The sequence below is a fragment of the Gavialis gangeticus genome, unplaced genomic scaffold (assembly GCF_001723915.1).
Source record: "Gavialis gangeticus isolate Ggan-Ray unplaced genomic scaffold, GavGan_comp1, whole genome shotgun sequence".
NCBI lineage: Eukaryota > Metazoa > Chordata > Crocodylia > Gavialidae > Gavialis > Gavialis gangeticus.
The window spans coordinates 18,104,392-18,128,291 of record NW_017729030.1 but is presented as its reverse complement, the minus strand read 5'-3'; the positions used below and the strand labels follow the sequence as shown (position 1 = coordinate 18,128,291).

Here is a 23,900-nt window from a genome sequence, read left to right as displayed (position 1 = left end):
CCCCCACATGTAGGGCAAGGGGCTGGAAAGCAGCCCGGACTCTACCATCTCCATCAGTTTCACTTCCCTGCTAGAGACCTTGGGCAGTGGTCCCATGCCCATTTGCCATAGGGGATAGATAGCCAAGTGCAGGGTGGGGGTGATGTCCTGCTTATGGTTCCCAGGGGGCTGGATGCTCTGGGGGTGGCCCATAAGAACTCCATGGCTTGTCAACCCCTGCCCTGGAAAGCCACCTTGTGAATTTAACCTCCTTACTATGCACCCCAGGTACTACAGCCCCCAGCCCCCTGAGCATCACAAGCAGGGGGTCACACAGCCTGTCCTCCCCACCTTTCCCAGCACTAGGCTACCATGCTGCTTCCACCAACAGACAGCTGGCCAGCAGTTCAGTTCATTTTCTCTTTTAAAAAAGAAAGTACTATAATTTCCAACAATGATTAAAACTCTACCGTTTGCAGTAGTAATGCTGCAGTGTTTGGGAGCATTTTGTGAAATACGTTGATGTATTTGTGTTAGGATATGAAGCGTTATTTGAAGATGTATTTAGGCTCTGGGTATAAAACAGTCAGAGTCTGAATACTTCCCAGCTTAAAGTAGCTAGTAATCCTCCCTGGCCTGAGTTAGGTCTGTGTAAATCTGGAGTGTTTCACTGCATGCTAGTCTAACTGAAGTCAATTATTCAGATTTTGATCCTCTGTTACCTTTTATGTGAGAGGAAGGTGACTTTTATTAAAAAGAGAATTATAGCCAGTCCCTAAACACCATTCTGCAAACTGAGAATTGATTGAGGACAGCACATTTAACTACATTCACTTCTACCTTCGCAATGACCCCTACACCCAGGTGGAGGAAAGCTAGTCATGATGACTTTCCAGTGCTCAGCAACAATAGACAGCTGGCCAGAAAGCCCAAGACCTAAACTAGATTGCCTGTCAATCAGCAGTGTCAATTATAGTTGTGTGTCTCTTGGATGGTATATGAAGCGGTGGGGGTGGGGAGTAAATGGAAATACTGGTCCAGACGGATAGTAGCTGTCCCGACACCAAGATTTGTAACTGAATTCCTAGTGGATTTAAGCTATTTTAATAATTCTCTGTATGCCACAAAAATGTTAAAGGTTATCCTTTCCCCCCTAGTTAATAAAATTTAAAAATCTTTGTTGCTTCTTACTGTCACTGCATTCTTCTTCATTTTGCTAGCTAGACAAACCAAAATTTAACAGCCAATGAAATGGTTGCTTGGAAGATTTTACCTAGTATGGACATGTTTAATATTGCCATAGTTAATTAATGAACACAATTATTTATACTGGAGCTTGACTACTATTACAAGATAAAATTAAAAGGATACAGTCGTGCCACTTATGCCATATTTTATCAGAGCTTTTCAATTTGTTTCTTGTTCTATAAACAATGCTTTTTTCCTGCTTCAATTGTTTAGTTTAATTAAAAGCAATATAAAAAATACTAAACCCTGTCTATAAACAAAACACTGCTTGTGAAACCAGTGGCAGACGGCACTTTTTGTATAACTCTGCGTATATGTTGGACTTTGAGTAAGCTTTTTTAATTAGTCTTGAAACTATTGCAAGAACAAAAGGACATCTAGTAAGACTGGAAAGCAACAAGTTTAAAAGGAAAGGTTTAATAAAGGGATAACTAACCTTTGAAACTCATTCCTGGAATCATTCCCACGGGCTCAGCTGCATTAATCAGCATGTTAGGGAACAGAGCGATGGTCAACCAACAACTCTATACCCACTGACACGGATACCAATTCCATGAAGCCTGCTGTCTTCCAGTACATCTAAAGTAGTAAGTCAAGGGTAAAAATGAAGAAGTGGTGGGAGGGCTTTGTTGTTCTGAAGTGAGGTCACAAACTTGATGTAAGCAAGCAATAACTCTGAAGTGTTTTTTTGTGAAGGGTGGAGACAAAGTATCGTATACATGGCTGTCTGCTTGGGCATGTTCAGAATGTCATCTGAATTATCTAAATCAATGGGGCCAATCTTTGTGGCATGCATGCCACAAATTAGCGCTGCTCCAAGTGCCACTCCAATGCTCTTCCCCTGTGTGATTTCCTATTCTGCTTCCTGCCCAATCTGGTGCTCTACTTTCTGCTCCCTGACTTTTCTGTTGCTGTGCTACTAGTTCTCTCCCCATTCTGCCACATGTCACACACACAGGCTGCTGATACTACTTGTGGTACATGTGCTGTAGGTTCAGCGCCCCCTCTAAATTACAGCTCCTTTGACCTTGGAGCAGATGTTACTAATGATATTTTGGCCTTCTGTACTGCCTCCTATCTAAGGATGCTGCACAGCATTACAAATTAATAAACTAAGCTTCTCAAGCCTCTATAGAAAAAACAAAGATGTATCATTTCCACCTCTGTTGGGGAACTAAGAGGAATTAAGTAACACGTCCAGGTTACTCAGGAAGTGATGGATCAACAGACCCCACATTTCCTAAGTCCCTCTGGTTTTTGTAACTGCCAGAATATCCTGGGATGGAAAACAGCAGCCTACAGATGTAGTTTTGTTTCTTGTAGTCTCCAGGAAATAAACTATTTGCAGGTAATACTAAGCCATTGGATACTGTTTACAGCAGCAGCAAGATGATATCTCCATAATTGGGAAAAATTTTGATGTGGGAGTTTCTAAGTCAGGAAAAGTGGAATTGTATTAGCACATGCCTTATGGGCTGAGTGGGAGCTCTGACTACATTTTGTCTGGCAACCAGGTGAGATACCATATACATATTTGTGTCTGTTATTAAAGGATGTGTTTTCTGTCATTAGCAAACTGATTTAAAACACTTATTTTCAGAGATGCTGCCTAAGATGATTAGCAAGAAGCTCTACAATAGCCACTTACTTTTGGTCATCTGCTTTCAACCCAGGTCATCTTTTGTTCTCACTTTGGATTTAATATAAAAACCTACACTCTTTTCATCCCAAAGAATGACTGTCAGAAAGCATTTTAAAAAGCTTAAAACAGCAGAGCAAGAAAAGGAGGGGAAGGGGAACAGGAGACATATTTTGTTGGCTGTAGTAATTTTCTGATATTAATACTTCCATAATTCCAAAATATATATGTATTGTAACTGCATAAATGTCTGTAGTGCAGCTTCCATGGATGAGATTGTACTGCTGATACTTAACATTTTTTTTTCAAATGTCCCTATTCTGCCTGAAGATGAAACCAAGAACTTTCAAAGCTTTTCACAAAAAAAATTGCTTGGTAGTCTTATCTGCAATGTTGGAGACCCAGATTTAAGTCCTTAATGTGCCCTAAGACAAATAGACACTTGAACATCCCACATCTCTGACCATGCTATTGGCTATTCTGGAAAGGGTATCTCTTGGTATATCCTGTTCAAGCTTTTCCTTTTTGTATAAATGTCCATTGAGCCAAGCAGCAAGAAAAACTTAAGGTTTGGGCACCTAGGATGTGTAACCTGGTCCTATGTTTATTAATTACAACTTTTTACAAATGATTTACACAATAAGAATTAGGGCATTTACCTGGGATGTTGTTAGATTATAGAGCAGGTGACTCTCATGTGAGTATCCTAACCAAGTTATCTGTTTGTCTGTCTCTGGGTTTTGACCAGAAATTCCATCCTGTATCTAACAAGCTTTTTCCAATTAAACTTTTGAAAGCACACAATCTTAACAAAAAGAGCGCTGAATTTAATGAGTTGGCATTTTTCTGATGGAAAATTGTTTCAGTGGATATTTGCTGACCAGCTCTAGTGACTATGACTTTTTAAAAAGTGCTTTTTTTCTCACTGAGAAGGTCTACCGCATGGCAATAAAAAGACCATTAAGTAGATACTAGTTGCAATCTACAACCCATAGATAGGCTACTTTGTTAGGGTACATAGGCACCAAATATATGGTGGCCCAAAGACACTGGCCCCCGCTCGGGTGGGTCAGTCCTGAAATGAGAGCATCAGGTCCTGGTTCTGGGCTGCATAACTCCAGGACAACATTTACCCCAGATTCCCAGTATCATGCAGGGAACTGGGTTTTCCATTCACTGCAGAAAAAAGTGGGAAACGGTGAGTTTCCCCTTGCATGCTGGCAGAGTTCCAGCTTGCAAGAGGCTGTGGGGAACGGGATGCAGGGGATGCTGTGTGCATGTGCACACATGCACACAGCCAAGAATACAGCCCCAGGCAGCGGTAGAGAACAGCTCCCCCACCTGCCTGCAGGTGAGTGTTTGCAGGGGGGGAGGGGAGCAGCTCCCTGCCACTGTGCACCCTGCCAGGAACAAGGGCCATGGGGAGCACATGCCCCCCAGATTTGTGCATAGGGCAGAGGCAGATGCAGGCTGCCTGCTGTGGCCTCACTGCTCCCCACCCCACTGTCCTCCCCCTCTTCCAGGAGCCCCACACCACCATGGCAAGGTTCCCTCTGCCCATCTGGCAACAGGGGGAGTGATGGCATGGAGCTTTGCTCCCTGCTGCTGCTGGGTGGGCAGAGTGCACCTTGCCATGGCAGCACAGCTGATGTGGGACTCCCGGGGGAGTGCAGCACGGTGGGGAGCCCTGAGCCCCCAGCAGGTAGCCTGCATCCACCCCTGCCCTCCCATGGGCTCTGTCTGATTCTGCTCCCAATGTACCACTAGAGGGGCATGGAAAGGGGGGAATCATCTTAGCCCCCTCCCCAGCAAAAATAAGTAAGTGCCTATGTTAGGGTATATTTAGGCAGTACAATCATGTGCTTTAGATATCCAGTCTAGTTCTGAATAAGCAAATATAGCTATATTGCTTCCAAGTACCTGCATTATCAAACCTTGTGATCTTGGATAGACTCATAGATTGTTAGGAGCTGGAAGGTACCTTGTAGATCATCAGGTCCAGTCCCCCTGCACTAGGCAGGAAAAAACAACTGGGGTCAAGTGACCCCAGCAAGGTGACTGTTCAGTCTCCTTTTGAAGATTTCCAGGGTAGGTGACTGCATCTCCACTGGAGGGAGTTTATTCCACAGTTTGGACACTGTGAAGGAGTTTTTCCTGGAATTGAGCCTGAAGCAGCCTTCCACGTGTCTGTATCCATTGCTCCTGGTCTTCCCAGAAGTGTCCTGGTGAACAACTGTTCACTGAATTCTTGATGTACACCCATGATGTAGCGCTAAGCCACTACCAAGTCTCCTCTTAACCATTCTCTTCTGTAGGCTGAAGATGTCCAAGTCCCTCATTCTCTCCTCATATGGCTTATCTTGCAAATCCCTGATCATACAACTGGCTTTTCTCTGGACCCTCTCAAATTTTTCCACGTCCTTGTTGAAGTGCAGTGCCCAAAACTGGATGCAATACTCCAGCTGCAGTCTCACCAATGTGGAGTACAGTGGGAGTATCACTTCCTTAGTTTTGCATGAGATGCAACGATTAATGCATACCAGCATGTTGTTTGCCCTGCTGGCCACAGCATCACACTGCCAACTCATGTTCATGTGATGGTCAATCACTACCCCTAGGTGCTTTTGGCTGTGGTGCAAGTCAGATTGTTGCCACTGAGCCTGTAGGTATGTTGGGGATTGTTTGCCCCCAGATGGAGCACCTTGCACTTCTGAGTGTTGAATTTCATCTGGTTCCAGTCTGCCCAGCTCTCTAGCCTGTTCAAGTCCGCCTGTATCTGTAACCTATCTTCTGGCATGACCACACTCCTCCATAACTTGGTGTCATCTGCAAACTTGGCCAGTGAGCGTTTCACCACCACATCCAAATCATTAAGATGTTGAAAAGTACCAGTCCAAGCACAGACCCCTGAGAGACGCTACCGGCCACTTCTCTTCGAGATGACACAGTTCCATTCATGAGAACTCTCTGGGTCCTACCATGCAGCCAGTTTTCCACCCACTGGACTGTTAAGCAGTTAAGCCTACAATCTTCCAATTTTTCCACTAAATACTAGATACCAAAAGCCTTTTGGAAGTCTAGGTATATAATGTTGACCATTTATCCCGTGTCCAGATGGCAAGAGACCTGTTCCTAGAAGGAGATAAGATTGGTAAGACAAGACCTACCCACAATGAAGCCATGCTGGCTGTCATTCATAATCTTACTCTCAATGAGCATATTACACATAGATCCTTTAAGGAGTTTTTCCAGGATTTTCCTTACGATGGAGGTTAGGCTGATTGGCCTATAGTTGCCTGGTCCTCCCTGTCCCCCTTCTTGAAGATGGGCATAATGTTGGCCCTCTTCCAATCCTCAGGGATCTCCCCTGTGTGCCACGATTTCTGAAAGAGTTTTGCCAGGGATTCTGCGATGACCTCAGCCAGCTCCATCAGCACTCTTGGGTGAAGTCCATCTGGTCCTCCTGACTTATAAATGTCTAGCTGTTTTAGTTGGTTGTGCACCAGCTCAGCATCCACAGTGGGAAGGCATCCTTATCTTGCTTGTCTTTCCCCTTGGTCCAGTGAAATACCGAAGCAAAGTTGGCATTCAGGAGTTCAGTTTTTTTTCCTGAGTGTCCATTACCAGCTGTCCCGATGTGTTAAGCAGGGAGTCCATGCTTCCATTTATTTTCCTTCTGCTCCCTACATACCAAAAGAAGAACTTCTTATTGTCCTTGACTCTCTTAGCTAACTTAAACTCAATCACCTCCTTGGCTTTCCTAACCATTTCCCTACAAGTGCAGACCACTGTTTCATTGTCCTCCTTGAGGACTGTCCCTAGCATCCACTGTGGTATGCCTCCTTTTTCTCTTTCAAGAGGACCGCGATGTCCTTATTGAGCTAGGAGGGCTTGCCAGCCCTTCTGCTACCTTCCCTTTTCATGGAAACGGTTTTCTTTTGTGCTTCAAGGATGGTGTCCTTGAGGAACAACCACTCTTCATGTAGCCCATTCACCTTCCATCCTTGGTCCCACATCACCTCCCCTATTAATGCCCTGAGCCTGTTGATGTCAGCATTTTTGAAGTCCAGAACTTCAATCCTGCTAGTTGATTTATCAACTTTGCAGCGGACAGTGAACCTGAGGAGCTCATGGTCACTGTTGCCCTGGCTACCCTCAAAGTTCAAGCCGCACACCAGATCATCTCCTTTTGGCCAAGACCAAGTCTAGGAGAGCGGTACCTCTGGTTGGCCCTTGAACTTCCTGAGTCAGAAAGAACTCCTCAATTACAGTTAAGAAGCTACATGACCAATCTGACCTAGCCTAGTGTTCCTCCCAATCTATGTCCAGGTAATTGAAGTTGCCAAAGACAACCCAGTTCCTAGTATGTGCAGCCTCTGTCAGTTCTTGGAAGAACTCCAGATCAAGGTCTTTCTCACCTTGCCCCACTCCCCCAAAGCTTGACCCAGAGGGTTTCAAGCTGTTTATTTTTGGAGCCAATGTCAGCCTCCAAAGAGGTGTACTGCTCCCTCACATAGACAGCTACCTCTCTGCCTTTTCTCCCTGCTAGGTCCCTTGTGTGCAGGGTGTAGCCCTCTATGGCTATGTCTATGCTGCTTCTGGTACCCCAGTTAGCTGGGTTCTCTCATCATGGCTTGGCATTGTGCCATGTAGCCATAGCCTTAGAGCAGGTCATTATAGATTAAATTACCTGGATTGTGGAGAGTCAGTGCCAGAACCACTATTAAGCTTTACAGAATCTATTAAGCTTTACAGAAAAGCCAAGTTGATGAATGTGGGCAGAACAGTGGCTGGGACTCTGCTTACATAAGGAAAAAAGTCTAGGTCATCATGGAAGGCCACCAGAGGAAAGGCCACAGTTAACTCCATGACATCCATAGTTACCTCTAGATCCACTGGGTTAGTACCCTTATTTCTGATAAAGCGGGGCTGCCATTGCTTTCCAGTTCATAAACCTGTAAAATATAGATGTTCTAGAAGTTTGCAGGAGCCTGAAAAGTAGTAACAAACCCTTTTGGGGCAAGAAGGGTAAAGCAAGCCTGGACACAAGTCAACATTCCAAACAGGGTGAATGCTTAACTTTTTAATATCGAGCTAATAATTCAAAAATATTTTGACCTGATATTCACATTTTATAGACAGAATCTATCTGGTTTCCAACTAAAACTGGGAAGTTTCAGGCTAAGCCATTGTTACTGGTTTAAGAGGCCCTATGAATGCATCTGGTTGTAACTTTAAGATGCGACTCTAAAAAATTTTCCCACTATAACAAGATGAAGATACAATGAGATAGATGTAAAAATGGAACTTTTTAGAACTTCAGAAGGGGCACGAGGGGCAGGTATAAATATGCTCCACTAGGCTGGGGGCAGGGCGCTTTAATTAGCGCAGCTCCAAGAGCCATGCTAATTAAAAACATCCAGAGCATCACATGTATAAGCAGTCCTGCATTGAAAAATGGCAACTAGTTGGGTGCTTTGAACTAAAGTTCATCAAACAAGCTTTAGTTTAAAGCACCCCACCACCATTTTTCAGCATGGGGACACATACACATGACGCTGGAATCTGCTGGAGCATGGTAATTACCACGTTCCAGCAGACTCTACTAATTAAGCTGGAATTACAGCACATCAGAGCAGCCTTTCTGACATGTATAGGAGCCCTAGAAAAGTAGTCCATGAAGTTTAGTCAATGCAGAGCTAATCTATATATGCTGTGTTCAAACACTGTGATGAGCAGGGGTCCTGTTTTTCCCTGATAAAAAATGGCAAATTCCCTAATTAAAACTCCAAAATCTGTGCTTAAAATGAAAGACCACATATACATGGGTATCAGTTGAACACAATGTTTTTCTTGATATATTTACAATTTTAAAGTAATTTGTAAGCCTACCAGTGCCTCAGTCACAATAAAAAATACATTTTGGTATTTGATTTTGGGTTTTTTATCATGGAAAATCAGAGCTCCCCCTGCCCCTTAGCTTACAGAACACAGGTCCAGGCCTCTCACTCCCTCCCCAGACCCTTGGCCCACAGTCCTGCCAGAGAAGGGACCCCACCTGCCAGGGCTATGGGGCCAGGGACCTGGGTCCACAGCTTCCTGCCCCCTGCAGCAGTGCCCAAGCCCTGGCTGCTGCCCATGGGAGGCAGCAGCTGCTGCAGCAGCAGAGCAAAGCACGGAGCATGAAGTCTGGCTCCCCCTTGACTGCCTGCCCACTGCAGGCTCAGGCCAGGGAGGTGGGGGGAGGCTCCCTAGTGCTGCATGCACTCCTGGAAGGTCATGGGAGATGTCTGCCCCCCAGATCTGTGCGTGGGGTAGGTTCAGGCTGCCCACTGTGGGCTCCCTGGCCTACTGCCCTCTCCCAGGGCCTCTGCAGCCCAGCAGGTATGATCCAGCTCTGCAGGACAGAGTGGGACCATGTAGGGAAACTCATTGCCGTTGCGAGCTCTGCACTGCCCTGGCAGGGTGTCCCCTGCCTGGAAAGGGTTGTCCCCTCACTGTTGCTGGGCAGGCAGGGGACACTTTACTAGGGCAGCACAGAGCTCATAGTGGCACTGAGCTTCCCCACATGGCCCTACTCTGTCCTGCAGTGCCAGGTCACACCTGCTTGGGCTGCAGAAGCTCCAGCGGAGGGCAGAAGGGTGGGGAGCCTGACCTTACAGCAGGAAGCCTGCTCCCCCACCTGCCTCTGTCCCATGCACAGATTTGGGGGACATGGGTGCGTGCAGCACCAGGGAAACAGCTTCACCTCCCGCTCCCCAGACAAGCCACCTATGGCCCCATCCCACTCCCCGCCTGGGCCCTGTGGCCACACATTCCAGCCCCAAGCCCCCCACACCCTCCAGCTGGGCAGTAGCCCCAGCCCTGCCCTCCATCTCTATGGAGGCCTCAATTTCTGCCCCTGACCACTTAGCTGCAGGAGTTGCTTTCCAGGCTGCCTGTTGGCCATGTGCATATACACGCATATGGTGCCTCCCTGCCTGACCATCCTCTTCCTGCTCCCCCCACCCAGCCCCTCAGTCTGCAACTCTGCCAGCCTGCAGAGAGCTCTTTGCAAAAGTGCAAAATCCACGGGTTTCTCCATTAAAATGAAAAATCTGTGTTTCATAGATTTCATAGACATTAGGCCTGGAAGGGACCTCAGAAGATCACCGAGTCCAGCCCCCCGCCCAAAGGGCAGGAAATCAGCTGGGGTCATAGGATCTCAGCAAGATAAGCATCCAATTTGCTCTTGAAGGTGTTCAATGTAGGTGCTTGAACCACCTCTGTTGGGAGGCTGTTCCAGACCTTGGGGGCTCGGACAGTAAAAAAAATTCTTCCTTATGTCTAGCCTGAAGCGGTCTTGTAGTAGTTTATGACCATTCAACCTCGTCATCCCTTGGGGCACTCTGGTGAGCAAACATTCCCCCAGATACTGGTGGTCACCTCTGATAAACTTATAGGTGGCCATCAGATCACCCCTAAGCCTGCGATTTTCCAGGCTAAAGAGCCCCATGGCTCTCAGACTGTCGTCGTAAGGTCTTTTTCCTGACCTTTGATCATGCGCGTGGCTCTTCTCTGGACTCTCTCAAGCTTCTCCACATCCTTTTTGAATTGTGGAGCCCAAAACTGGATGCAGTACTTCAGTTGCGGCCTCACCAAGGCCAAGTACAAGGGGAGAATGATGTTCCAGGATTTGCTTGAGAAGCATGTTTTCCTTGAGTAAAGAAGCAAATCCATGTTTTTCTCTATTATTTCATGGGCAACGGAAAACCCAGTTCCCTGGTGATAAGGGACTTTATAGAATACCTTAAGTAGACCAAATCACGCTTTCCAATAATATCATAGGATTTTCACCACTTGAAAAAAAGTATGGCAAGTGAAGGATTGAATACCTCAGAAACACTGTCTCCTACAGCTCTGATCCTACAGAGATCTAAATTAATGGATGCATACATCCTCATGGCTTCTGTTGTAGAATCAGGATATAAACCAATTCATATTTAAGGATAAGCATTTTCTTCTAAATCCCTATTTAACTTTCTCTTTAAAGGAAGCTGAACCAAGGCATCTTGAGGGAGAATTTCTCGTGGGTTGTTCTTACTGTACTAGTTCTAAGATCTCCTGACTTCATGTTTACTGCTTATACAGTGCAGCTGCAATGATTTTTTTTATCCTAACCTTATATTAACAATACCAAGAGGAGAGTTTTGGGTTGGCTCTTTTTCTTTTCTTCTTGTGGGATTACTGTTTGTTGACAGTAGAAGGTAATGGGTCTGCAATAACACATGGGGTATAACTGCAGGGAGACAACTGAAATTCATTTTATGGGTCAGGGAAATACAGTTCAAAGACTCTTAATTCACAAAACATTTATATACTGCTGTAAAAATAAAGAGAAAAAGAAGCTTATGTGGCTTAGCAGAGAACTAAAGAGTCAGCATGAATGTTCTGTCTTTCATATCCCACAACCAAATCTAACTTACATATTTCATGGGGAAGCCTGTCTGACCATGACTTTTTTCTAATTATCTTAGGATGTATGATGTTTCTCACCATAATAATTCAGTGTGCCACTTTCTTGTTGCTTCTAGGCAGCTCCCTTAATTCCAAGCCACACTGACTGCCAATGTTAAAATAGCTTGGTACCCAGTATTCTCTGCATTTGACATATTGAGTGAAACTGATTTTTGATACTGTAGTCTGCAAAGACAAAAGAAGGGACTGCAGCTACAGAAAATTTCCAGTCTCCTAGCGTGACTAAACTTCTATGTGATTCCTGATACTAATTAAGAAAAAGAAATACCTTCAAGGGTTCATGGAACTGAGAAGTAATTATTTCCCCCATCATGCAGCTCACAGTATGCTTTACATCACCATTTCATGTCATCACTTTTTTATTAATGTTATTAGCATTCCTCCTTGCCTCTCATAAACCTGCACAGTGCTTAAGAGCAAATAAAAAAACCTCTGCTTTGTTAGCAAAGCCAAAAACTGATGTATTTTCTGGGAGAAAAACATTATTTATCGTGACATATCCAGGAGAACGCAATAAAAGCTATGTGAGAATTAATTTTGGTCATGATCTAATGCTCATTGAAGATGATGAGAGATGCTTCAAGCCCCGACTGTATTTGTTATTCGCTCCTGACTTTAGCTTGGAGTCCAAGGAATCCTGCCTGCACTCTTCCCCATCTTTTTCCCCAACCCTTTCCTCCTACCTTGGTGTTGCACCATCCACTGTTCTAGGTAGTTGGACACAGTTTCCTTAAGAGACCACCAATGCTAGGGCTATATTCATCAGATAGTTGCATCAGAGCTATACAAGAATCTTCATTCTCACAAGGCCTGTGTATAATGTTTTCATATCATTTTCCATTCCTTGCTGGTGGAGTGGCTTAAGTTAAGGTTTCAGATTTCTCTTGTGGCATCTCATTGTGCTGCTGCTAGATTTTTTTGAGCCACCTCCGTTGCATTTTGGTTTAGAATGTGCTTGCTCAGGCACATTTTTAAATGTGGTTTTTTTAAGATTGAAACTGTGATGCAATTTATGGGACTCTGCTGAGGAAAAGCTGAATACAATGTAAGGTATTAGTAATCTAGCATGCAAAAAGTTAAAGCTGTTAATGTTCTAATTTATATAGAGAGTATAATCACGTGGGACCCCAATGGAAACCCAGTTCATTTTCACAACAAGGTTCATAAGGGATAGGGACAGACACTCAAAAAGCCTGAGCCTGAATTGATTCAATCTTTGCAGGTTAGTCTAACCTGGCTAGGCTGAACCAGTTTGTAACTGGACAGACATTCTCTCTGGACTGAGGAAATTCAGGCACATGCCTGCAGTGGCTCAGGCTAGAAGCCAAGGGGTGCTAGAGCAGCCCTCCCTTCCCTTGTGTCGTGCTGAGCTGAGGTGGGGCATGGGCAGGCCCCCACAGGACCTCTGATTAGGGAGGTCTGCCTGCATGGTCCCAGGCTTTTCCTCACTGGCTGCTCAAGGAGTGGGAGTATTGCCAGCACCCAGCCCCGGGCTAGCACTCTGAAGTAAGGGGAGGGTGTGCAGTGTATGCATCTATTCATGATAACAGCTTTTCAATCTCCCTCTCTCTGCTTCTTTATACTGTCTGCAGCAAACTGACAGGTGAGCAAGCCAGCAGGGGGCTGATAACAGTGATTATCACCTCATCAGCAAAACAATAGGCTCTCTTCATTACTTCAAACTCTTCTTAAACAGCTTACCAGCTGACCTGTTGGTTATCTCCAAATAGCCCTAAAGGGGTCACTGTTCTGTCTGCCTGTCCCAGTGAAATTGTAGAGAAAGACACACAGACATCTCTCAGCACTAGGTAGCATACCATGTGCCTCGGGTCCATGGGGCTGGGGTCCATGCTGTGGGAGTTGGGAGAGAGTAAGTGGGAGTGGGGGGCAGGATTCCTGTTTAAGCAGTGAGGGGGAATTAGGGCAGAGGGAAGCCAGGCAGACCCTGCTGTGTCTGCAGTCTCTACTGGAGCTGCAGCCAAGGAGTGGAGGGGAGGGGCCAGCCCTGCTGTGGAGCAGAGAGCTGCGCCCAGCTCAGAGAGCATGCTGGGATGCTGGGGGTGTCTGATTTATCTTAAACCAGCAAGGGGTCTGGGACAGACATTGCATAAACCCATTTGAGCCGAATCGGTTAAGTCTGATACCAAATTCAACTTTATCTCAAACCAGTTTCAGCCATTTTCAAACTGGTTTATGTGTACCGAACATCTGTCTCTGATCACTTAACCCAGTTTATGTGTAATGCCTGTCCCTAGCCAAGGTCTACGGGCAGATTCTAGAGGCCTTGTCAAAGCAGGTCATGAAAGAGTTTTTGTTTCATAGTTCACATATACCTGTGAGAAACATAATTCAATGAACGTTGACCAAATATACATCCACTGGTGTGCAAAGATTTTCTCTCTCTCTCTCTCAGTTTCTTCCTCTACAGCAGGGTATGAGACTTGATTAGGTCGGTATTTAATTAAACCAGAAAAATAGAATACCGTCTCTAAAAGTTTTAGAGGCAGTTGTCCAAGGCATACAAGGTGTTTAGTAACTTTGTGCACATAATTCTCCTTTGTGCTTTTGTACATCTTCATTATGGTTATCGGTTTTATTTTTTTGGTGTAGGCGATCTATTTTTTATGTCCAAACTTCACTGAAACTTATCACAAGCTCTACTGCTGTAATATGTACCTTCGTGGCACTGTGGCTTGGACCACTACAAGAGTTCCTGGTTCTATTTCCAGTTCAGTCAAGTGTGTGCTTGGTAACTTTGTATGATTTGCTTCATCGCTCCCTTTACCAGTTGCTTATGTATTACTACAACTAGTAGATAAGTGCAGAAAGGGATTTTCTCCTACAGTTTACTTACCAGGTCACTGAGTAATTTTCACGTTCCCCTGACTCACTAATTTTTAATTAATCTGTTAAACTGACCTAGAATAATTAATCTGAAAAGATAGGGAATTGTTTGGAGAATAATTAAAATCTCAGAGAGATGAATAACCACACTCAGTGGTTTGGCATGATCTTGTTTTATTGCCAGATTTATACTCTAATACAGAGGTATCTTAGTGTTGTTGTAACAATGCTGTTGTGTCATGCATCACAGCAGCATCATAACACAGGCACAGCAGTGCTATGTTAGCATATTACTTTATGACTAATTGATTGTCTTCCTGACATAGCTTTTGTGACTGTATCTATGGTCTCCTTCTCTCCTGGCTGCTGGGAGGGAGAGAACATGCTTTTTTTCTCTTCATCTTTCCAACAGATGAGTATTATTTCTTGTTTCCATTCTCCCATGTCCCATCCTGACTGCTGAGGAAGAGGATGTTTTTCTCTTTGCCTTTTTCAATTATCTCTCTCTCAGTAACAGTTGGGAATGAGAAAAGGCTCCCAGTAGTTCCAGTCCATGTGTTTAGCATCGTTTCAGTCAATACAACTGGAACTGCTCTGATCAGTGTTTCAGTCTAACCATAGACTGCAGTTTTGGACCCTGAAGAATCATAAGTAGGTCTGGAACCCTAAGGTATTTATCCCTGATGTAGTCGCACCTGCATAATCAATTCACTGAAATTGCAGTGTGGTGGGTGAAAAGACTTTTATGAATTTCAGTCCATACTGTCTTCTATTTCAGTAAATACATGACTACCTAGAGAAGCTCTAAGATTGAGAATGAAAAGTTCTAGAATTATTTTCACCATAGTGATGACAGTTTTTGCTTTCCAATAGTGAGGAAACCTCTGTTACTTGGAAATGAAAAGGTTCCTTTTTTTCCCCCCTCTGCAAAAATTGAAACTTTGAAAGTACAATACATAATCCCATGGGGGAGACAGGGTTAAAAACTGGGAAAAGGGCAAATAAGTACTGTTTACCTACCTCTCAAATGTAACACTAAATATTTGGGACAACAGTGGTTTGCATGTTGAAATATTCAGTACTATATGAGTAGTGTTTACTTGTACTCTTTTTCTTTTCTAAATTAGTAAATACAGGTTAAATTAAATCACAAATGTTCAGACTTTTGCTTCACATGGATATGTGAATTATATCCAAACCCCAAATTAAACAAATCTCACCCCACAAAATGTTGCAGTTTCTGGCTTTTTGCAGAATCATACTGATCCTCCTGGATTACATAGGGATAACATTTAGATATGTGTCTTGTTTGATAATTCTGTTATCCTATGTTCTACTTCTCTTTGTGAAAATTTAAATTAAGGTTTGCTTTTTATTGGTTGAGAATAGTTGTTAAATTAGTTTAAGAGGCAGAATAACCTTTACAGTAGTTAGATAAAAAATGATTCATTGGAAACAAATTTTTAATCTGAAAAACTCATACAGGTGGCTAATTGTAGCCAACATGAACACCTACTACAAGCAGTAAAATATGGTGTGGGTTTATTAATGCTTGCTAATTTATAAGAAATAAGTTTAACAGGCTTTTAATACAAACTTTTAATGTTTGTGTGACTAAATACAACTATTAGGTAGCTGTGAAACATCACCAGAATTAGTGATGAATGAGAATTATACTTGGCTCTTGCACTGCTCTGTTACCAAGGATCTTAAGAAGCAAGACAAATGTTAGTTAAGCCTCACAGAACTTTGGTATGGTAAACAGCCTTGCCTTCATTTTACAGGTGGAGAAACTAAGAAATAAGGAGTTTATAGACCTGATGTTTCAGAAACGTTGGGCAAGCGCAACTGCATTTAAGGCTGCCAGTCCTTGGCCCTTCTGTAAAGTGTGCACTCTCCTTTGCCCAGCTTCCCATGCCTGGTCTAGCATCTCACAGACCAGTAGACCCACCTCTGACGACTGCCCTCCTCTGCCTTCCAGCATGCAAGTGCTATGTGCCCTCACACTCTAAGCAGCATGCTTTGCTGTGGCGTGGCAGGTGGATGTGTGGTCTGAGCCATGTTTTCTGGCCCAGTTGGCTCTTGAAGGTATTCCCATGCTTGCAGGGCCAATGGGAGGGGAGATAGGGGTAGATAGCTCTGTTCGCTGGCATTCACAACCCCAAGGGAGGAGCCTTGGGGGCAGGGAGGTGGAGAGCAGGTGGTGGAAAAAGCGGGGCACAGTGATGTGAGGTCTTGCCTTGATGACCTTCCCTAGCACCAGCTAAATCAATGATTCTTAGTCAGCAGCTTGAGTTGCCATTACATTCAGAAAAATGCTGGAGGGGTGTCTTGAAGCTAAAAAGGTTGAGAAACACTGCTCTAGATGCCTAAATACTTTTAAAAGCCTAGTCCTGAGTTCCTACTTGTCTTCAAGAAGCAAGAGGTGCATCTAGGCATCAGTATAGGAAAGCACAATGTTTAAATCCAAAGTATATGTTTAAATCCATCCCTATTCAAGACAGCACTTCTGTGTATGCTTAACTTTGTTGTTAATAGTATGGAAGTGTGTGCGAAATTAGTATCCTGAACAGAGGTGCTTTTCTGAATCAGAGCCTTATGTTAATGTAAGGAAATATGCATTTCTATACATCAATCAATGGGATTTCTTTCTTTGTGAAAGCCTCATCTGATGACTGTTCTATAAAAATCATTGATTTCATTAACAAAAAAGATCTAGTCTTCCTGGTTGTTGAAAAATCTGGCAAGTTGCAGAAAAAAATACAAAACTACTACACTATTAGTTCCAACACTAGGTTACAAATAAAATGAACATAATAATGTTTATTATTTGTTTTAAATCTCATTATTTTTAGTCCCATCTCATTACATATTGGACTTGACTCATGACTTTTAACAGTGGAAGTTGACTTATATTCTTAGTATGTTTGGGTCTTGGCAGTATGTACCATTACTTAATCATCTGAAATGTTTTTCACAAAGTTTTTTCTTCAGTATACATAACCAGTGAATAGTGGAATCCTTGTAAATCAGAAAAGTTTACACTGTAAAAAGATATATGTGGATGTATGAGCATCTTGTTTGTTTGGGTTTTGGTTTTGAATACAGAATAAATGCTCCAAGAACATGAATGCATCTGAAAAATTGTAGAATATGGAAGAAACAGACTTGAACTAAAGTCCAGTGAAATCAATGAGTCCATTTTTTTTCCTTCAGCAGTCTTTGAATCAGGCTAGTAATCCCATCCACTTATTGAAAAATACTGGCCTTGAAATTCTCTTTCATGAGTCATGTATTGCCTACCTTGATGTGAAGCAGTCTATACTGTCAAAAGGACATTACTCTTGAATGCATCTGACACAGCATGTGTAGTAGTAGCATTATTCTACTATACAAATGCTTTTAAGTTGAAAGAAGTCTCTATAGAAAACAGACAGATAACACAAGGGGTATAAAACATCATTGATATGTAGGATTAACTCCCATTGCATTGACAGTTTACAACAAAGACTCTTAACTATCTGATTCCATTAATTTTGCCTTCAGTACAAGATCTATTCTGAATCTGTTTTTGTAATGGAAAGAAAAATAACTCCCAAGCCCCTCAATAAGTATACTTTAAGTTAAATATTGAAAATAGATATTGTATGGTATATCTACATACTAGATACTAGGCGTTATTTTCATGCAAATTCTTGATGTAAGTAATAATGATACCTATTCATAATTATGTAAAAATTATGCTTATCAAATAATATTTGCATTTAGGCCTGGCAAATCAATTATATGCAACAGTACTGTAAAACTAAATATTGATGTCTTTACTCAGGCTTAGATCATTCCCACCATATATTCCTTCAAATCTCTCCAGAGGGGAAAATGCAGCTCGGAAACCCTGGCCTCCTGTGAAAACCTTTCCAGTAGGGCTGCAAATGGAAATAACTTCATATTGCCTTGAGAAAAGAGGAGGATTGTCAATGTGTGAAACAAATAATGTACCATCTATTAGTAAGCTGGTTCTCTCTAATAATTCTGTCGCTGCCTGAGGCAAGTTAGGCAAAGGATCAGATCCTGAATTAGAAAATGTGACTCCAACATAAGCACTTAGGTTCAAAGAAATAGTTCACTGACATTATTCAAACTAACCTCCCATTATCATCAGTGAACGTTCAGTGGGGATAAATAAGAAGGTGCTTCTCTTTGTATCCTTTTTCTAACTTTGGACTATACAATAGTCAGGGCAGAGACCGTCTCTCACCCTGTGTTCATATCAAGCTCAATCCAATATGACCTCGATCTCAATTTTGTGCTATGGCAATACATTTAATAAAGAAGAAAAAATTGAGGAACCACATGGGTGGGGAATAGGGATGGGTACATGATAATATATAATAGCTGCTGGCCATTATCTTGGAAAAGTCACTGTGATCAAGAGAGGTCCTGAATGATTGGAAAAGGGCAGATATAATGCCCATCTTTAAGAAAGGGAGGGAGGAGAATCTGGGGAGCTATGGACTGATAAGCCTTACCTCAGTCCCTGGAAAAATTATGAAGCAGGTCCTCAGGGAATCCATTTCTAAGCAGTTGGTGGAGAAGAAGGTGATTAGGAACAGTTGGCATGGATTCACCAAGGGCAAGTCATGTCTGACCAATCTGATTGCTGTCTGTGGTGAGATAACTGGCTCTATGGATGTGAGGCGAGCAGTGGGCATGATATACCTTGACTTTAGCAAGGCTTTTGATATGGTTTCCCACAAAATGCTCACAAGCAAGATAAGGAATTAAGGGTTGGATAAATGGACTGTAAGATGGATAGAAAACTGGCTGGATTGTCAGGCTCAAAGGGCAGTCAATGGCTCAATATCTAGTTGGCAGCCAGTATTCAGTAGAGTGCCCCAGGGCTTGGCCCGAGGGCTGATTTTGTTCAATATCTTCATCAATCATATGGAAGATAGGATGGAGTGCACCCTTAGCAAGTTTGCAGATGATACCAAGTTGTAAGGAGTAGTAGATACTAGATATGATGGAGGGTAGGGCTAGGACTCAGAGAGATGTCAACAAATTGGAGGATTGGACCAAAATAAAATTCATGAGGTTCAACAAGGACAAGTGCAAAGTCCTGCACTTAGGATGCAACAATCCCATGCACCAGTACAGGCTGGATACTGACTGCATTAGCAGCAGCTCTGCAAAAAATGGTTTGGAGATTACAGTGGACAATAGGCTGAATATGAGCAAACTGTGTGCCATTGTTGCAAAGAAGGCTAACAATTTACAGGGCTCCATTAGTAGAAGTGTTGCCAGCAGATAAAGAAGTGATTTTTCCCCTCTATTTGGCACTGGTGGATTCACATTTTGAGTACTGTATCCAGTTTTGGGACCTTCCCTACCAAAAGTATGTGGACACAGAGAGAGTCCAGTGGAGGGCAATGAAAATGGCTAAAGGGCTGGGGCACATGACTTCTGAGGCTGACAGAACTGGGCTTATTTAGTTTGAAGAAGAGAAGACTGAAGGGGGATTTAATAAAAGCCTTCAACTGAAGGGTGGTTCTAAAGAAGATGGAGTTAGACTGTTTTCAGTAGCAGCAGATGACAGAACAAGAAGCAACGGTCTCAAGTTGCAGCAAGGGAAGTTTAGGTTACATATTAGGAAAATCTTTCCCACTAGGAGGATAAAAAAGGACTGGAACAGGCCACCCAGAGAGGTTGCAGAATATCCATCCTTGGAAGTTTTTAAGACCCAGCTAGACAAAGCCTTGTCTCAGATAATATAGTTGGGGATCGTCCTGTTTTGAACAAGGAGTTACACTAGGTGACCTCCTGAGGTCCCATCTAACCCTGATTTTCTATGATTCTATGAATAGAAAGTGGGATATGAAGGCAGTTATCACTATACTACTGTATTGTTCACTTAACAGTCAAGAATTTAGACTGGGAAGAAATATTCATATATCCAAATTATACCATTACTCTGATGTATGGGTAAACATTGGTGTGGTGTTAACTTCAGTTTGTTCAATTCAGATAACTTCATATCCATGGTATTGGAGGGAAAATGTTTTGATTGAGACCCATTCCCTGGTATTTCACATCTATCAAAAGTGCCAACTGGCCATTTGCTTTTTATTTTTGCTTTACAGAATCACTTTGGATGACATGTTACAATCTTTCTTTTATAGCTTAGGGTTGCAAAACCAAAACCCTTTTAATGTTCTAGTAAACAGTCTGTGTAAGACCACAAGAGTCCCCAAACTAATAGATGAGACCATCAGTATTTCAAGTCCACTGGCCTACCTCCTGTGAAATTTGGTGTGTCAGAGGAAAGAGAAAAAATACCTTCAATACATTTGGTCAGCCATGCACAGCTGCCCATTTCAGTGGGAGGAAATTCTTTTCTGATTTACATAAAGGTTAGCCTGCAAGCTAAAGTACAAACTTTGTTTACTGACTGAAGTACAAGCTTTATGCTGGTGACTGAGAAGTCTGCTTGTCTGCTGTATCTTATCATTCAGACCATTACTGAAGCATCTTTCTGGTATTTTTTTGTGAAGGTGCTGGTGCCAGCCTCCCCTACCCACGTCCACAATTTGCCCCACACCAGAGCACGCATGTAGGGCCATTCCCTGGGGATGACTAGCAACGGCTCAACTAAGTACTGCTTCTAGTTGTCCCCAGAGAAGCACGTGTACAAGTCTGAATGAGCCCAAAGGCCATGTCCAGACAAGTGTAGCTGTGTGGTATGTGATGCGGGAGACACGTCTGCTGCGCCACATACCGCACATTCAGTTGTTCTCCACACTGCAAGGGAGCAACGTGGAGGGTTTTTTTTTGACACTTGGATATCCAGGGGTTAAAAAAACCCATGGAGAACAAAGCAGCACAGGCACCATGAGCTGCTCAAAAGCAGATCCAGGCCATCCACAGCCACACTATGGATGCCAGCCAAGCTCCACGCAGCAGAATCACTGCTACTACACCCCTGGGAGGCCCCTAGGATGCCAGGTAAGGCTTCTGGGGCTAGCCCAGTGGTAGCCCCATCCTCCCTTACCACCTCTGGGTATGTTTTTTACCCCCAGGGTAACTTGCCACAATGCACATGGCATGGGTATTGGCACAATTAGTGGTGGCAGAAGGCATGCTGCTACTAGTTGTCCTCGGGGAGCCAAATGTCCACACCATGTATATATACAGCCAAAAAATCCAATGTGCGTCCAAGTTTTCATTGTTGTGCATGAAATTAAAAAATAATAATAAAACACAGTGCTTTGAATGTTGACATTCTATGAATTTGATTTCCCTTTTCATGTTGTTTAATACAGCATGTAACATCTTTGATGCGTTAATTACACTTTGTCAAGTAAATGAGTGACAGTACTGAAACACTGCCACCCACTCATTCTTTAATGTTCTTACTAAGGCATACCCAACTATATAGACACTGGTTCAGGTGGGTAGTAATGAAGTTGTTTAGCTTCTTTGGTGAATCTATTCTATGATTAAACAAAGGACTTTAGTTTTCCTTGCTGTCAGTCACCTTTCATTAAGGTGTACATTTTAATTAAAAGCAAAAGGACCAGATTGTTAGGGTAACCAATTACCTGAACATAATGTCCTTTCTTTTTGTTTTTATTGAACCCAGTGCCCAAAAACCATTTTTAAATTAATTAAAAATAAGAAAGAAAGAATAAGCAAGTAAATGAAACTGGAAGAGCAGATGGGGAAAGTGGACCAAGATGGCCAAAGATGTGTCAAAACAAATTGAAAAGCTTTACACTAATCTGTGATGGAATAAACATCTTTAGAGAGAGAATTCCATAGCTCAGTTCTTTGAATGAAGATGGGACAAACTCTGGTTTAATTTTAGCTAAAGCGACAAGACTCAGCTAGCCAGTTTTCAGTTGCATTGGATTGACTTAGGAGGAGAAAGCACAATTCTGAGGAGGAGAATAAATTCAGTTATTTAAAGAAACTATTTTGCAGATTCAATCCATTTTTTAAATCTAGATCATGCCACCAATTAACATTGTCATCATGGTAATATATTCCTTTGCATTCTATGATGCTTTCTTGCTGAGAAGTAAAAAGTTCATTGAGACTTAACACATGGAATATGTTACTAACTCTTGTCTTGACCTCAGGTCTGAAGAAGGGAAGTAGTATCATCAAAAGATCTAAAAGTCATGATTCAAGTCCTGCAGGAAGTTTGTAGTAGAGCCAGGAAAAAAATTTGGAACTCCTGCCTACTGGTTCTGTGTTTTAAGTCAAAAATTTAAGGCATAAAGTATCAACATTATTTAGAAAGCAAAATACATTTTGATATCATCCAGATAAAAATTATTTTTAAAAATATCAAAGCTGTAGCTTTTCTTGGAAACTTAGTTCAGTTTCATCAGAAGATCTTGGAGAGCACAAACCAGTTACTGGCATGTATCCCTCAGACGGCACCATTTGCAATAACACAGTTGTATAATATTGTATTGCCAAAAGCTACAATTGGGTTTAAGATTAAATAGAAGGAGTTGGTGTGGGGGGATGGAGGGGAGCAGGGGGAAGACAATCGAGCTGTAACGTATGTTTTTATGTTGTGTTTAATGCTATCATATTACTTTATTGCTTTGAATGAAAGATTATTGCACAGTTTAGTATTAAGCTACATAATCTGTGTCAGCAGATTAAAATTTAACTAGAAAATGCTTAACTGAGTTATATATCCCTACTTAGATGTTTTGCTAGATGTATTTACATGTGCATTTATGCTGTCTTAAATTTACTGCACAATAAGTGGGAATAGGCTGGTGCCTACACATGCAGGTAACCAGATCAGGGGCCACCAGGGGGAGTTCCAGCCTCTGGCCACATGGCTCCCAGCCCTCAGACCGGAGACCGCCTGAGTTACTACGCAGTAACACATCTATACGTACATTACTGCACAATAACTAATCGGGTGTAAATTTAGTACATGCCATGATGCAAGTATCATATTTACTCTCAAGTTGGTGTAAGTCACCATATTTACTGCGCAGTATGGGCACATGCGTATAGGTGCAGGCCTGTACTGCTCAGTAATTTTGGTTACTGAAGAGCAAATGCACACATGTAGATACTCCTGCTGCGTAATTTTTTGCAGATAAAAGACAAGTTATTTATTTTAAAATTAGAAGTGCACATCAGTCCAATATTGGATCAGCACCAATATAAAGAAAATTTTTTGTATTGGAAATTGGCCTGATGTGTCCAATAAATGCCCATGCGTGCATGCAGCCACAGTGCAGCATATAGGCAGTGAGGAGCAGAGCCAGCAGTGTGGAGTGCTGCGTGCAACTGGTAAGTCTGTTGTTGTGGAAAGGGAAGGGGAGGGGGGAGGGAAGGGGCATGGTGGGGCAGATCAAGGCCCCACATTAAGGGAGTGTGTGGGGCTGGGGCTGGGGCTGGGGATGGGGCTGGGGCTAAAGCTGAAGCCAGGGCTGGAGCAGGGGCTACCCAGTTGGGGTTTGGATTGGAATTCTGTTTCCAAATTGGCCACTGACTTGCCAGGTGATACTGGACAAACCATATCACTTCTGTGCCCCTTCCTTTTCTTTATCACTTTTATCATGTTATTTATTTGAACTGTAAGCTATTTGGAATAGCAGCTCTCTTTTTCTATAAAATAACTAGCTCAATGGGACCTTGA

The 23,900-nt window shown here is 42.8% G+C and overlaps 1 protein-coding gene and 1 long non-coding RNA gene across 2 annotated transcripts in view; one reads left to right on the top strand and one right to left on the bottom strand.

Moving 5' to 3' along the window:
• The window catches only part of LOC109301097, a 22,819-nt gene extending 12,324 nt beyond the window's left edge, over window positions 1-10,495 (bottom strand). The window contains exon 1 of the long non-coding RNA XR_002098429.1: window positions 10,476-10,495. This is a non-coding gene — a long non-coding RNA (uncharacterized LOC109301097). The remainder of the gene's footprint in view (window positions 1-10,475) is intronic.
• The window catches only part of ARSJ (arylsulfatase family member J), a 78,481-nt gene that overhangs the window by 28,229 nt on the left and 26,352 nt on the right, over window positions 1-23,900 (top strand). The window lies entirely within an intron of this gene.